Genomic DNA, 16,739 nt, shown 5'->3' with positions numbered 1-16,739 from the left:
AATGCATCACAATCGAAACATCAATATATGCAAAAATGCAGTCCTGGTAATAAAGTGCATAGCAATAATAATTTATGCAAGTCAGTCGAATGGTAGGCCTTGTGCAAAAGTGCAAGATGACATAGCAGCATTATGTGCAAAATGGCTAGAAATGCATCACAATCGCAACAGCAATATGTGCAATAATGCAGTCCTGATAATAAAGTGCATAGCAATAATATAACTTAAGCAACATCTATATGTACAAAGAGAGCAAGAATGCAGTCCTGGTAATAAGGTGCATAGCATCAGTAACTTCTGCAAGTCAACTGGGTAACATATCATGCTGAGACCAGATTTGGAAGAGATAAAGTGCAAGTGCAAGCCAATAAAGGGCAACACGAATTTGTGCAAATTAGCAAAATCACGATAGCAGCCAAAATTAGCAGCAAAGGCTATATGTACAGACCTGAAGCCAAAGTGGCGCATACACATGTGGAGGAATGGAGGAGACATCACCTACAAATAACAGCAGCTAATGCATGCAGACAGACAAAATATGACTTTGGCTAAACAATGTAAACATGAGACCCATGGATGGAAGCATTAGGCCAGCCAAAATAGCTGGACAAAAGAAAAAATGAATATCTATGGGGTGCAAATGTAAGTGTGAGGTGCAAATGTAAGTGTGTAATGTGGAAAGGTAACCAGAATGAGAAGAATGACAAAGTATATCAGATTGTGAACACCACGGACTACAACAAGATAATTAAAATATACCTAATGTCCTACAAGGTCGTGCCTGCAGCAGCTGGAGAATGTAACCTGTGCGGGTTGCAAAAAATAATATTAGCAAAGCCACCGTGGTGGTTAAGGTGGGAAAGTAAAACTGTATACAGACCAGGGACAAATCAGTGAACTAAACAATCAAAGAATTTAAAAAGAAGGACCACTCCTGTTAACTAAATACAATCAAAGAATTGCCAAAGGAATGCAAACCTATCCAGAAAAAAGCGGGGGGTTTACTCTCATGTACCCAAAAACGTATAAAGCTCCTCATCAAGGTTGTGACCATTTGGGAACTTGGTGTCAAAATCCAAAATAAATCTGGTCTCCAACTGTCTGAGCTTTAACACACGGTCACCACCACTAGGGTGGATGGGAATGTGCGCCACTGCGAAAAATTTAAGCAGAGTAAGGTCATTCTTATGTTCTTGCATAAAATGCTTGGCCATAGGGTATGCGGGATCTGAATTTTTGATTGCCCTAAGGTGTATGTATGTATATATATATATATATATATATATGTGTGTGTGTATATATGTATATACATATTGGTATGGAAAGTGTGCGCTCAGAATAATGTTGATTGCATTCTCACCGCCATATCAGAGTTACTGCTGTGCAAACTATTCTAAGCATGTGAATCCATGAAAGATCAAAATGCTGGAGAAGGGAATAGTTTCTTACCTGTAACTCCATTTCTCCAGCATTGGTATCTTTCATGGATTCACATGCGCCCGCCGGCCTCCCCTGAATGCAATGTACATGCTGTATCCCCCTATGCTACTTTGGAGGGGTTAAAATCTGAAGGGAGCTGCGGGGGCGGGGCATTTATACCGCCACATCCTATTGGGGAATACGTGAGCAGCCCTAAAACGACGTGGATAGGACACAAAAGTGTCGAAGTTTTCCAATGGAAAAACGGCTATGTAAGTGTACCGAGGGTTCCCAGTCTGACGACAGGGAATATTCTAAGCATGTGAATCCATGAAAGATACAAATGCTGGAGAAATGGAGTTACAGGTAAGAAACTATTCCCTTCTGTTGGTAGAGGAAGAGGACAGGCTTTTCAAAGGGGCAAAAGGAATGTCACTCGTGGTGGAAGAGGAAAGACTACAAAGCCATCATCAGGAACGGCATCTATGCCCTCAGCTGCTCCTACAGCCGCCTCCAAATCACTCTGAGGTCTTATCGTACAAAACACCAGTGGGAGGCAGAATCTCTCAGCATATGAAAGAATGGCGGGGCATTACTTCAGATGCTTGGGCACTGGAAACAGTAGCTCAAGGTTACTGCCCTCCCTTCCTAAAAAGACCCCACGATCATCCACCGGGAGCCAGCTCTACAAAAATTCCAGACCCGCTCCTTTTGCAGGAAATTTTAACCCTGCTAGAGAAAGGTGCAATAGAACATGTACCTGTAGCGGAGAGGAACAAAGGTTGGTACTCCCCTTAGTTTCTCATCCCAAAGAAGGACAGAGGCCTGAGATCCATCTTGGACTTTAGAAAATTGAACAAGTTCCTCAGGAAGGACAAGTTCAAGATGGTAACCCTTTCTCAGATCCTTCAGGCTCTCCAACTCAGACTGGTTGGTATCATTGGACCTTCAGAATGCTTATTTTCATGTGCCAAACCATCCCAAGCACAGAAAATACCGGAGGTTCGCAGTTGGCGGTTCTCACTATCAGTTTCGAGTTGTGCCTTTCGGGCTGACCTCTGCTCCGAGGGTTTTCACCAAGCTGATGACGGTAGTGGCAGCGAGTCTCAGGAGAAGGGGGATTCACGTCTACCCCTACCTAGAAGACTGGCTGATCCGAGCATGTTCTCCAGAACAAGCTCAGGAACATCTGTCGATCACCTGCCACTTCCTCCTCAACCTGGGCTTCTCCCTCAATTTCAAGAAGTCCCACATGATACCAACTCCAGTTTATCGGAGCAGTCTTGGACACTTTCTCGGGCAAAGCCTCGCTGCCCGAGGTAAGAGCTCTCCACATCCAGCAGATGGTAACAAGATTCCAGAAAGCCCAGCATCTGTCGGACTTCTATTTTCTGAGGTTGCTCGGCCTCATGGCATCCTGCATTTTTCTGGTGCCAGAGGCCAAATTGAGAATGAGATCCCTACAATGGGCCCTCAGAACTCAGTGGTCCCAATTCTCGGGGAATATGTCAGATCTTCTGCAAGTCCCGAGCGTAGTTACTCAGGATCTATTATGGTGGGCTTGCAATGACAAAATCCTTAAGGGAGAATATTTTGGCAACCATGGCCGGAGATAACAGTAGTGATGGACGCCTCACTCACGGGTTGGGAAGCTCACACCAGCGATCTGACAATCAGCAGACGTTTGTCTCCATTGGAGTCCAAAATACACATAAACCTATTGGAGCTGAGGGCAATCAGACTAGCGCTGAAGGCCTTCCTGCCCTCTGTACAGGGAAAGAATGTCCTGATAATGACGGACACACAGTGGCCGTGTACTACCTCAACAAAAGAGGAGGCGTGGGATCACTACCTCTGTGCAGAGAGGCAATGCAGCTCTGGTTCTGGGCAATACGAGAAGGAATTTCTCTATCGGCAGTTCACCGAGCCGGAAAGCAGAACACGGTGGCAGACGCTCTGAGCAGGCAGAGCACAGTCTCCCACGAGTTTGAGTTAGCTCAGGAAGTCCTTCTGGAGATCTTCGCCCTTTGGGGAAGCCCTCAAGTGGATCTGTTCGCAACCACGGTAAACCGGAATTGCGATCAGTATTGCTCAAGGGAATTTCCCCCGAGAGGAGCTCTAGGGGACGCGTTTGTGGTGGATTGGAATTTTCCCCTGCTCTACGCGTTTCCTCCAGTCCCTGTGATTCCTCAAGTAATCAGGAGGTTGAGAAAGTTCAGGAAAACCATGATCCTAATTGCCCCGGACTGGGCCAGGAGGACGTGGTACCCTGACCTTCTGGACATGTCCATCTGCCCTCCAGTACGTCTTCTGCAAAGAGAGGATCTTCTCTCGCAAGAGGAAGGTCGCGTTCTCCATCCAGAGGTCAAGACACTGAACCTTCACGCATGGTTTCTGAGAGGTTGAGATACAAGGATTGGGATCTTCCGGATGACGTAATGGAGATTTTGCTTTTGGCCAGAAGGCCAGCAACAAAATCCTTGTACCGTTGTCGTTGGAACAAGTTCAGTAACTGGTGCAAAGATAGGGATGTAGACCCTCTTCAATGTGGCACCCGAATGGTGCTTTCTTTCCTGTTACATCCAGCCAATCTGCTGTCCATTTTTAAGCGCTCCTCGGAAGAGGTTTCTTACTTTAAAATTCCATTAATCATACAGTTCCTGAAAGGACTTACCAATGTATATCCACCAATACCGTTTCATGTTCCAACTTGGGATTTAAACTTAGTCCTTAAATTCCTAACATGTATACCATTTGAGCCTCTGCACTCCTGTCCGTTGAGGCTTTTAACACTAAAAACTGTCCTTCGTGTGGCATTAACATCAGCCCGCAGGGTTAGTGAACTACAGGCTCGCTCATGTAAACCTCCATATACCATCTTTTACAAGGATAAGATAGTTCTTAAGGTTAAACCATCTTTCTTACTGAAAGTAGTTTCTGACTTCCATTTGTCACAGAAAATTATTTTACCAACATTATATCCTCCTCATTTGGGAAAAGAAGAGAGATTACATAGACTGGACCCCAAGAGGGCCCTCAGCTTTTACAGTTCAAGAATGATAAAATTAAGTCAAGATGATTTAACCTTAACACAGGTCGTAAATTGGGTTTAGCAGTGACAAAACAAACTATATCCCGCTGGATCATTCTAGCTATATTGGAATGCTACAGATTAGCAAGAAAAGACCCACCGGATGGGCTACGCCCTCCCTCCACTAGGGGAATGGCTACTTCTGCGGCTTTGAAGAGGGGAGTCCCTGCAAAAGTCATTAGCTCTGCTGCAACATGGGCATCAATGCATACCTTTATCAAGCATTATTGCTTAGATGCCTCCTCCTCCAATTAGGGGTTATTTGCCAGAGCCTTTACTTCACTCTGTCCATGAAAACAAGAACTAGCATTCCCACCTCCAAATTGATCACTGCTATGGGAGTCTATTACAAGATGAGGAATACGTGGGAGGACACAATCCATTTGAAGAACAAGTTACTTACCAACTGTAACGTTCGTTCGACTGGATGTTCCTCCCACGTATTCCTCATCGACCCTCCCAGCCTACCTCGCAGTACAGTTTACGTTTTCTTACAATTTCCTCTCACGATGGGCCTATCAGTCACAGCATACGCCTGGATATTCCACAAGTATTTCCTCGAAAAAACAGAACTGAAGCCAACGGGCACGGCTCGAGCTTCTTATACCAACAGTGGCGTCGACACGGAACGGAGCCCGTCGAGGGACAATCGACGCCACAACCTCGAGCACAGCGCCCTCTACCGAAAAAAATTAATTCCGAAGCAGCAAAGCTGGCGATAACGAATTATCACAAGATGAGGAATACGTGAGAGGAACATCCAGTCGAAAGAACGTTACAGTTGGTAATTAACTTGTTCATCCCTTGTTCATCCAGGAAAAGCTCTGATACATTATATCTTGAAACACAGCCGCCGCTGAGACCAAACCGAATGGCATGCACACACATTGCAATAGGCACTAAGGTGTAATAAAAGCAGTCAAGTTCTTCGTCTAAGATGGAAAACCACTCTGCTTCTCCACCCTCAAGTCTATGCATATCCTGTGTTTCCCATTAAATTTACTTAACAGCACTAGCAGCGAAACCCATTCGTCCGAATCCACTCTTTCTTTAACTCCCTGCTTTTCCATGAGTAATAATTATTTCTGAACCTCACCCCTTCGAGCAATGGGAATGCTCCTCACTTTGTGAGCTACTGGAACAGAATTCACCTTCATCCTTATTTTGTGCGCAAAGTCTTTGAGGCATCCCAACTTCTCTGAACACTGTTTCTCACTACTTCCTCTCCCATTTCTGCGTTGCATCAAACACATTATTGCGACCCTGTTCGTTTCCAACCGCAAACACAGATTTTTCAGCATTTAGATGCAGTTAAATGTTGCTTCTCCTCTGGTGAGCCAACTAAGAAGCAGAGTTTTCTTTGGTCGCCACATATATTTTTTTCCATTCCCTGAGCATTCATTCAACTCCGTAGCAGCCCAAAACCACCCTCACAGTTCAGTACGTTTCCCTCCATATGTAACAGGATGCATGTCTCTTTTCCAGTGACATCTTTTCCTTCCACAACCTGTCAAAATATGTTTTCAGCATGAGGGTGTACTTGGAACCAGAGTCTATGACCATCGCCACTGTTATTCCTTGAAGACGTATCTGCCATGGGTTTCTCAGTATCCTCATCATTGTCCTGGATTGACATTGCATTCTTCATCTCATCAATCATATATGTGGATTCTTCTTACTTCTCAAACAGCTCATCCAAATAGTCGGTAGAGTCTACTTTGCTCCAGCAACAATTGTTGAAATGGCCCTAACGCTTACATTTCTTGCACAGAACCTTCAGCCCAGGACATTTGTCACTGTTGGCTAAATAGAACAAACTGTCGCACCAAAAACACGTTTTCCTTTCTTCCCCCTTATTCTTATCTCTGTGAAATGGCTTCTTCCACATGAATGTTTTTTTTTTCATTCTTTTTTGCTTGAACAACTGATTCTGATGAGTTAGACGGTTGCCTCTTTATTATGTCGGTATCACCCCTTGTTTCCAGCCCCTTCACACACTTGCTGTTGTGTTCCACTTATTTGGTGACTCTGAGGATTTTATCTAAGGACGGGTAACCCTTCGACCAAAATGCTTCTCTAACTTTCCCATCCTTGCATTCCAACATAAACTGATTCTCCAGAGTACCCCCAAATTCACATGTCATGGCAAGACCCCGAGTGCTGTAATGCATTGTTCAATTAGTTCTCCCTGTTCCTGCACCCTTTTCCCCAAATTGAGCCTCTCCAGCAGAATGCTGGGCTTCATATCCCAGTGTCTGTCCAACATGGTAATGCAAATCGCTTAACTAGGAAGACCTGACTTGGCTTCACTCAGAGCCGGAAGATTTTCAAATTGTTTTGGCAGTAATTGCCAAGGCAATGTATCAACAAGCATTCTCTTGCACTCACTTGAATAATTCGGGCCATGTGCCGCTTGCACATAATGGTCAAAGCATTTTTCCACCTCTTCCAAGGCACCTGGGGTTAGCCTGCATTGCAAGAAAGGAATTGGGGGCGTCACACCGTGCATGGACGCTGCACAACCAGCTACACCCTGTGTGAATGCCACTTCATAATTTTCTTTTCCTTAACACTCTCTTAAGTGTCCTTGTCTGTGCCACTCCCAAAGTTTCTTTAGCAACACTAAGCATGCAACATGTGGTTGATAAGTTCAGGTTGGAACACGTAGGTCTATGGGAGACAATGTTCCTCTTCAACTACACTCCCTTTGAACATCACTTTGTAAAAGAAAATGGCAGCCTAATGCATTCCCTTTGGCAGCAGCATAATGCGTTCCCTGTGGTCTATGTGCACGCCTCTGTAGCCACGATAACCACCACTTAACACACAGCTGCCGGTCTCTGGGCGCTGGCATCGTCGGTCGCATAGCAACACACACGTCACAATGCTCCATGTCACTGTGTGCGTCTGCCCACTGCTGGGCTGGATCCTCATTACTGTGCTCAACAACAGCGCATGCGCAACAAGGATCATAGGATCCACAGCAAATATCCATATTAGAATGCCAACCTGACTCACCAAAAACAGATCCCATCCACCATCATTAACGGCAGCCCTTGCCAAGTGACCAAACCGCTCCGGCGACCACAGGAGGGCACTTGGCCGACTGCCGGGCACATCAACTGCATGAAATGTTGTGCAAATGCGGCTAATCGGCAGGGCGGGGCGCCGCTGTTTGTTCCCCGCTCATTGCCAGTGTAATAAAGATTCAGCGCAGCAGTAGGTGAAGATGAGATGTTTCTATTAATCTTCTTCTGACCCACCAGCTCCTTTTCAACTGACATTTATTTTGTTATGGAACATGCAATCCGGTGGGGAACCATGATGCCATGTTCCATAGAATACACAGCACAGTGAGAATGGTACAATTGGTGACTATGCTTGAAGAGGGTACTGTGGCCTCAGACTCTGCTTCCATTCGGAGTCACGCTGCATTCTGCCAAAGCAGGCCCCAGGAGCATGCTGCTTTCTGTAACAGGCCAAGGTCCCACAAGGAGGCTTCCTGTACGAAGAGGGGGAGGAGAGACTTGCACGCAATCTGCCCAGGAGGCAACAGTCAACATACTTAATTAACCACATAAAAAGCCTGACCCCATGAAGGCTGCAGTGACTGCTTCGTCAACGGCTCTGATGATGACGACCTTTGCGCCTGCGAGACACTTGTCCATGAAGATGATTCCATCGACTCTCCCTTAATCGACGAAGCACACCAAATCTTCATCCCATCTACATTCTCATCCACCACTCAGTTGACTGTCCACCACTACTTTGTCAAAGACCGAGACATCCACCTCGTTGATGACAAAAAGACTTTCACTGACAACAGTCACCTCTTCATCAACCACAATTAGGATGTGGTAGCCTGGGGTATCCCTTACCCACATTTTGAGCACAAGGTGGGACTCCTGCGCACCGCACACTCTCGAGTTTTCCAAGCACGAGACGACCGTTCCGTTTTTAGCTATCAGGACCTTCGGTGGTTAAATCTCTTTTCTACAAAATGTCTCTTGTCTCTGAGGACCTGATGTGTTCAAAATAACAAACAAAAAGTTCCTTTCCAAGTTTATGTTGAGCGATGACTTTTCACCCCTGCGTCCCCTTCCTCCCAGCTCAGACCCCTCTCGAACATCAGCCTCTCTCCGTCGTGTTCACTACGGCTTTTTCTCAAACCAATTTCACCTGTGGCATTCGCAAGCCTTAATGTCTTTTTAAACAGTTCATGTGGACATCCCTCTGTCGGGTTCACTCCTATCAACACACTGTTCATTGGGACTTCAGACTTAGCCACTTTCCATCGGCATCCCTCCGTCGGGTTCACTCTTGCCAATCATACAGTTATTTCTCTTTTCTCACTATGCAGGATTCAAGTTCATTATCTTTCCAAGGGATATTGCTAGACCCCTGGATAACCACTTTGACCTTTTCTTTCTGGCTCTCCTAGGGCCTTCTGGTATCAGTAGTTTAAAAAAAACGTGAGATCAACCAGTCTCTCTCGAATGCAGCTGGTTTTCCTTTAATGTTAACAGTTCTTTGAACTGTCCTTCATTTGCCATTTGCCAATTTTGTTAAACACAGTTCGGTTTCTTATCGGTTCTCTCCTTGACTCCCCGCTGTGATGAACCACTTGACTTTTCTTGTCTCTGGAATCAAGGCTGCTACCACGGTAGGAACCGTCTCTCCCGGTTCTGATTATCATCGTAGACGGGCGTCGTGTAACGTTGGAATCTGCTGCAACACACATTGGCTAGTGTTCGCTGTCTTACGATTCCTTTGAGGCTTCAGGGGTCCGGATCAGAAAGGGCCAGGTGGCTTCTCTCCTTGCCACCCTTTCTGTTCTCACCGCCTTTCTCCTCCTCTTGAACTGCCGTGCTTAAAAGCTGTCTCGTCGTGCGGTCTGCCTTGCTCACAGTGTGCTGTCGTGCTCCACCTTTTATGCCTGTGGAGAAGGGAAAGAGCCGTCAGGTGTGTGTGATTCTGATCAATTGCCTGACTCTGCCTGACCCTTGTGTTGGGACATGTCAGGTAAATGGTCCTAGCTAGTCTGTTGTCTTTCGTGGTTTAGAAAAGTGTTTGTGTTGGAAAAGGGGGTGGGGGTGGAGTGTCTGAGTATCCTACGTGGTAGGCTGGGGAAAAGGTGTTCTAAGAAGGGGGATACTGCGTCTCACCTGTCGGTGTCCCGCGTCCACTCCCCGAGGACCCCTCATCCAGGTTGATCCTCCCTGGTCCACTCCCAGGAACTGGATCCAATAGCGATGGCAATGTTCTGGCCACCTGGATGACAGATCCCAGAGGACTAGTCAGGGAAACACCTTCAGGTTTCCTAGTGGTGTCTTGTCAAAATAAAAGGGCCTATACTAAAGAAACTTATTGCCAATAAGTTTCTTTAGTATAGGCCCTTTTATTTTGACAAGACACCACTAGGACTGTTATTATTTGATGGTCATAGCTTGCTCCCATCTGTAGATTTAAGGTTAGATGGGTGTTTATCATACCCTTTTTGAAGTTCAATAAACACCCTTGAACTGTGGTCACTTGTGTCTGCCTAACTGTTGATACCATGCCTTTCTTACACTACCGCCTGCGCAGCCTCTGCAAGCATCAGCACCGAGCATGCAGCCGGCACGTACTTCTTCTGCTCCAGCTACACCTCAGCCTGCACCTGGCCTCAGTTAACCGGAGGCGCATTCCCTGTCACTAGACAACTTGTCTGCTCTTCAGATTCTCATGTCAAAATTGCAGTACACGGCAATGTTGGTCCCACCACCTCCATGAGAGCTCCCTCATCGGCCAGCTGCTCCTAGACACTGCAGCCAGATCTCTACGTTGCCTTCACGTCCTTTTGAACTCCCTGATTAAGAGAGTGAAGATGATGCTTCTCAGGGTGGAGCCTGCACTCCTACTAAAACTGATGAGTTTGATGACCTTGTACCAGGGGATGATGAACCTAATGATCCACCCATCAGAGATTGGTACTTTTCTTTTATATCAAAGGCTACTAAAATGTTTGCTCTACTGTCTGAAGAACAGGAGATGCAAGGCTTTCGGTACCAGCACAGGGAAAAGGCAATAAATATGTCTCACTATCCCTGTGCTCAATGAAAATCTGGCAGGACGGCCTCCAATGAAAACCCCCTTTAACGGCACCTCTGAAAAAGGACAGGTTCAAGGAAAATGTAGCCCCAGACAGGGCCCCCAAATGTGCGCTAACCCAGCCCGGATTCTGTCGTCTCGGACTGCTCGAAAACGCTTTGCCAACCCTTCTTCCCTGTATGCTGGTCCTCCTGACAAAGAAGGGAGACAGCTAGACGCTTTTGGTAATGTGCTTTATTTCCATTGCAGCCACGACTAATACAGTCGCCAACTCCTTGGCTATTCTGTTCCACTATGACAGATAACTATGGTACAAGCTGGGCCGTATTCTGGATTTGTTGCCGGATGACAAGGAAGAAGCTTTCCAGCTTCTTTGTGATGGTAAGGCCTTTTCTGACCACGCAATCTCAGTTTTAGTGGACATTGCTGACGCCCGTTTCTGACACTTGTGTACGAGCACGATACAAATAAAATATCATATCATGATAAGATCATCAATATGCTTTTTGACCATGAGGCTCTTATAGATCCAAAAAGTATCCATCCGGAGACAGCTACAGGAACATGTCTGAGTCCTAGAGGGAACTCAGCAGCAACGCAGCTCTTCCCAGACAAGGGCTCAAGTCGGTAACCAGCCCTTACCAGACAGCAGCCCCCCGCCCCGTCTTCCACACCCCTATCTAAGGATGTCTTTCCCAGGTCCTCACCGAATGGTCTGACATCGCCACAGGCAATTGGGTACTGTCCTTAATCCAGTAAGGACACACCCTGGAATTTCAAAGCCAATTGTCCACACATTCCTCCTACCAAGAAGGTGGAACTACACTTCAATGCAGAGTCTGTCTATTCCTCTCCAAAGGAGCCATAGAACGCGTTCCTCATGCCCCGTGGGAACACAGTCTATTCCAGGTATTTCTTGGTACAAAAGAAGATTGGAGACCAATTCTAGACCTTCATCTATTGAACAAATTCATCACTTCACAGACTTTCAAGATGGTTACACTTCAGCATATCCTCACACAACTTCAGCAGGGAGATTTCTTGTCTTCACTGGACTTGGGGGACAAATACTTCCACGTTCTAATCCTTAGATGATAGAGGACTTCTTCCTGTTCACTGTAGCATGCCCGCACTATCAATTGAAAGTGCTACCCTTCGAGACCTCAAGTCCACCCGAAGCGTTTTCACCAAATTCCTGGCCAATGTGACAGACCACTTTTGTCAGGAGGGTAGGGGATCCACGTATTCCTTTACCTCAACGATTGGTTGGTCAGAGCTCCTTTTTTTCTCAAGCCATACACCACACCACAACAACAATGCGCTGTTTGACCTCTCTAGGATTCTCCATCAATTACTGCATACCCTGCTTCACTCCTTCCCAGCAGATTATTTTCCTAGGGGCAATGTGTCCTGCATGACCACACTGCCTGCAGACTGGGTTATGGCCATCCTAACAAAGACCAACTTGCCCTTACAGAAGCAGTCTGCTTCAGCCTGCTTGTTGAAATCTCTCCTCAGGATGATGTCTTCTTGCATCCCCTTAATACAGCACTGCTGGCTTCTGACGAGACCTCTCCAAGAATTCCTGGACACCCTTTGGAAGCACGTCTCTGGTAAATGGGACAAGTTGTCACTTGCATGCCCCTTCTGCCTCACCCTGCTATGGTGGTCGGTGCCTGCCAATCTTGTCCAGGGTGCACCATGCCACCCTCCTACACACCAGGTCTCGGTCACCATTGATGCTTCTTTGGAAGGCTGGCAAGCACACACCAGCAGCTATCATGCCAGAGGCCTGTGGTCACTATCTGACAAATTGCTGCACATCAACGTTCTCAAACTGAGAAGTCCTTTCTGAAGTCCTTTCTCCTCAATCTCCAGGGGAAGGTGGTTCGGTGTTCATGGACAATATCACTACCATGCTGTACAAAGTTAAACAAAGTGGCACCCAATCACCTCTCCTCTCAGCGGAAGTCCAATCCCTCTGCAAATGGACACTGGGAGGTTTATGCCCCCCTTTAATCTGCCAGGCACCCACAACTCGATTGCCAACTCCTTGAGCAGATAACTGCAGCCTCATCTCATCTTTCAGATGTGGGGTATTTTGGAGATAGACCTCTTTATTACCTGGGATAATCCCAAGCGTACAGCATTCGCCAGCAGGTTCATCCAAGCCCGAAACCTGGGGGCGCCTTGATGTTCCTATGGACAAACATGTTTCTCTACACATTTCTTCCATGTCCACAGATCTCCAGGGTCTTGCAAGCTTTCAGACCAGAGCGGTGCAAACTGATCCTAGGGACCATTTTTCGAGGGGGGAAAGACTCTAGTAGCATATAAAATGTATAACTTGCAGCCTCCCATACCAACAATTAGGAGTCATTTGTAAATAAAACAGCTCATATTTTAAGCCTTATAGTGTCCACAACATCGTTCCATATTTAATTGGACCGCGGCATTTCATTTATAGGATATAACATGATATCAAGAAGGAGTGACCTTCAATTCATCCAAATTGTAAAAACAATAAATTGTAAAATATGATGTTTTAAGGGGGGAGAGATTCTAGTATAACATCATAAAATTTGAAACTTGCAGCCTCCCAAGCAAACAAATAGTTGTCATCTGTAGCTAAACCAACAGCTCCTATTTTAAACCTTATTGTGCCTACAGTATCGTTTCATATTTCATTGGACCCCAATATTTCATTTATAGGAGCTAGCATGACATATAATCCACGAGGGTGAAGTAACCAATAATAGGGAAGAAAGTTGGAGGCTCGCGGCTTCCCTGATATCAAATACAAGGTTGTTGTTTGTCATAAAAGCAATATCTCACATTTTCAGCCTCAACAGCCAGGCCCTATGTATACATTTTGATACTTCAAATACCCTTCCTTGGTCGTCCGTTTACTTGCATAATTCCAAGGCTTCGGTGACTGTGTGTATATCAGCTAGTCTCATCAGAGACTTTAGATATCATTTTCTTAATCCCTGGTGACAGGGCAGAAGAACATAAAGTGTGTAACTGTTTCCTCACTTGCATTAGACAGGAGGCACTCACTCAGGTTTCCTAGCCTCCATGAGTCGGTGAATTTAGCCACCTTCAATTAACCCAATCTGAAATTAATAAAATGGGCAAACAATGGTTTGATCCAGTCGGTATATTATTCAAACCCAAAGTCTGACTTGACTGATTTGTGTTCCGGTGCAGACTTTAGGTTCCTACATGCTGTGGTCATACGCCCTCTGTATAGTTCTTCACATATCTTTGCCTTTATGCATTTGCACTTTAGTTTGTTAATCAGCTGCGGGTGGGTCCTGCTTATTTAGTTCATAGATGCTTTTTCTGACATGCGCCAGCCATGGCAGTTTCATTGCTCCCTCCTGACTCATTAGGTGAATCATATCTGCCCTAAACAAATCAAGTTTGGGCATCCCCCAGAGCCAATAGAAGATTGGGTTGGCTGCAGCAATTGCATCAATTGGGCAGAAGAACAAGTTACTTCTTACCTTGTAACGTTCTTTCTATGGGATGTTCCTCCGACGTATTCCTTATCTTGATAGATCACTTCCAGCTTGCTGGCCTCGGAACATTTTTTCAGTAGAGGGCGCTGCACGTCGACGTCCTTCGAGTTGGTGTCCCTCGACAGCCTCCGTATCGGCGCCAACGTCATTGTGCATATAAATAGACTTGCGCAGCATCCGTTGCTCAGTTCCGTTTTGAAGCTTAAGAGTAGCTGTGCATGAATTGGTTATTGACCTTGAAGGAGCGTAAGCTGCAACTACAAGGGAAGTTTTACTGAGGGGATGGATGGGAGGGGCGATAAGGAATACGTCGGAGGAACATCCCATCGAAAGAACGTTACAAGGTAAGAAGTAACTTGTTCTTCGAAGGGATTGTGTCCTCTGACGTATTCCTTATCTTGATAGACTCCCATAGCAGTGGTGTGTAAATGGAGGTGGGAGTAAAATTGGAATATTTCCCTTTAAGAATGAACAGAGTGGAACACAGCTTTGCCAAATCTTGTCTCCTGGCTAGAGGAGGAATCCAGATTGTAGAGTTTTGTAAAGGTCTGTGCGGACGACCATGTGGCAGCCGCACATATGTCTCGAATCGGTACCCCTCTTTGGAGGGCCGAAGCGGCTGCGATACCCCTGGTTGAATGAGACCTGAGATGTTGATGGGGCTCTTTCCGTGCCAATTTGTAGTATTCTAAAATTGCTAAAATAATCCATCTTGAAATGGTCTGTTTTGTGATTGGCAATCCTAATTTGTGTCCTGCATAACCTATAAAAAGTTGGTCTGCTTGCTTTATCCTGGAAAGTCTGCTGATATAAAAACTCAATGCTCGCCTTGGATCCAGCCTATGTAGCCTCTCTTCCTCTTCCCCTGGATGGGGTAAGGTTATCTTCTGAGTGATGTGGAATTCAGAGACTACCTTTGGGAGGAAATTAGGCTTCACTTGTAGGACAACTTTGTCTTTGTGAAAAATTGTATGAGGAGGTTTGCAAGATAGAGCTTGTAATTCGCTCACTCTTCTGGCAGATGTCAAAGCCACAAGTAAGACAGTTTTAAGGGTGAGAAATCTTAATGAACAAGAATGGAGTGGTTCAAAGGGAGTACCCATCAGGAAATGTAAGACTAGATAAGTCCCACAAGGGAACTTGGAACGGCTTTGGGGGATAGACATTAGTTAACCCCTTCAGAAATTGGATTACTAGGGGTAATTTGAAATATGATTGCTCCTCCGCAGTGCGCTTGAAGATCGACAGTGCTCCGAGGTAGCCCTTGATCGTACCAACTTGAAGACCTGAATTCGCCAAATAGAGAAAAAAAGATAACACCATTGGTGTACCGCATGAAAAGGGTTCGATATTCTTTTCTTTACAGCAGCTGCAAAACATGTTCCAACGCCAGCGATATAAAGTCTTTGTTGCTGGCCTTCTAGCCGAAAGCAACTCCTCCATGACGTCATCTGGGAGGTCCCAATTCTTGTATCTCAACCTTTCAGAAACCAAGCATTAAGGTTGAGGGTTCTGATGTCTGAATGGAGAACCTGACCTCCCTTCTGCGAGAGGAGATCCTCCCTGTGCAGAAGACGAATTGGAGAGCAGATGGACATGTCCAGAAGGTCCGGGTACCACGTTCTCCTAGCCCAGTCTGGGGCAATAAGGATCATAGTCTTCCGGAATCTTCTCAACCTCCTGACCATCTGAGGAATGACAGGGACCGGAGGAAATGCATACAGAAATGGAAACTCCCAGTGCACTACAAACGCGTCCCCTAGAGCTCCTCTCGGGGGAAATTCCCTTGAACAAAATTGATTGCAATTCCTGTTGATACTGGTGGCGAACAGATCCACTTGAGGGGTTCCCCAAAGGGTGAAGATCTCTTGAAGGACTTCCTGAGCTATCTCCCACTCGTGGGAGACTGTTCTCTGCCTGCTCAGAGCGTCCGCTGTCAAGTTCTTCTCTCCGGCTAAGTGGACTGCCGATAGAGAGATTCCTTCTTGAATTGCCCAAAATCAGAGCTTCATCGCCTCTCTGCACAGTGGCAGTGATCCTACGCCTCCTCTTTTGTAGAGGTAGTGCATGGCCACTGTGTTGTCCGTCATTATTAGGAAATGTTTCCCTTGTACAGATGGCAGAAAAGACTTCAGTGCTAATCTGATAGCTCTCGGCTCCAACAGGTTGATATGTAGTATGGACTCCAATGGAGACCAATGACCGCTGATGGTCAAGTCGTTGGCATGGGCTCCCCACCCCGTGAGTGAGGCATCCGCGACTACTGTGATCTCCGGCCATGGTTGCTAAAACAGTTCTCCTTTCAAAATGTTCTCCCGACAGGCCCACCACTGAAGGTCTCGAGCCACTTTGTCCGGGACCTGAAGGAGCTCTGCCATTCTTCCTGAGAATTGCGACCACTGGGTTCTTAGTGCCCACTGGAGAGATCTCATTCTCAGGCGAGCCACTGGCACAAGGAAGATGCAGGATGCCATGAGGCCTAGCAACCTCAAAAAGTCGAGGGCTGGGAGACGTTGGGCATTTTGAAACTTGGTGACCATCTGCAGAATATCTTGATCCCTCACCTCTGGTGGCAAGGCTTTCCCCAGGGAAGTGTCCAGGACCGCTCCGATGAA

This window comes from Ambystoma mexicanum, chromosome 11, assembly GCF_040938575.1.
Source record: "Ambystoma mexicanum isolate Mex_15411 chromosome 11, UKY_AmexF1_1, whole genome shotgun sequence".
Taxonomy (NCBI): Eukaryota; Metazoa; Chordata; class Amphibia; order Caudata; family Ambystomatidae; genus Ambystoma; species Ambystoma mexicanum.
This window is presented reverse-complemented; position numbering follows the sequence as displayed.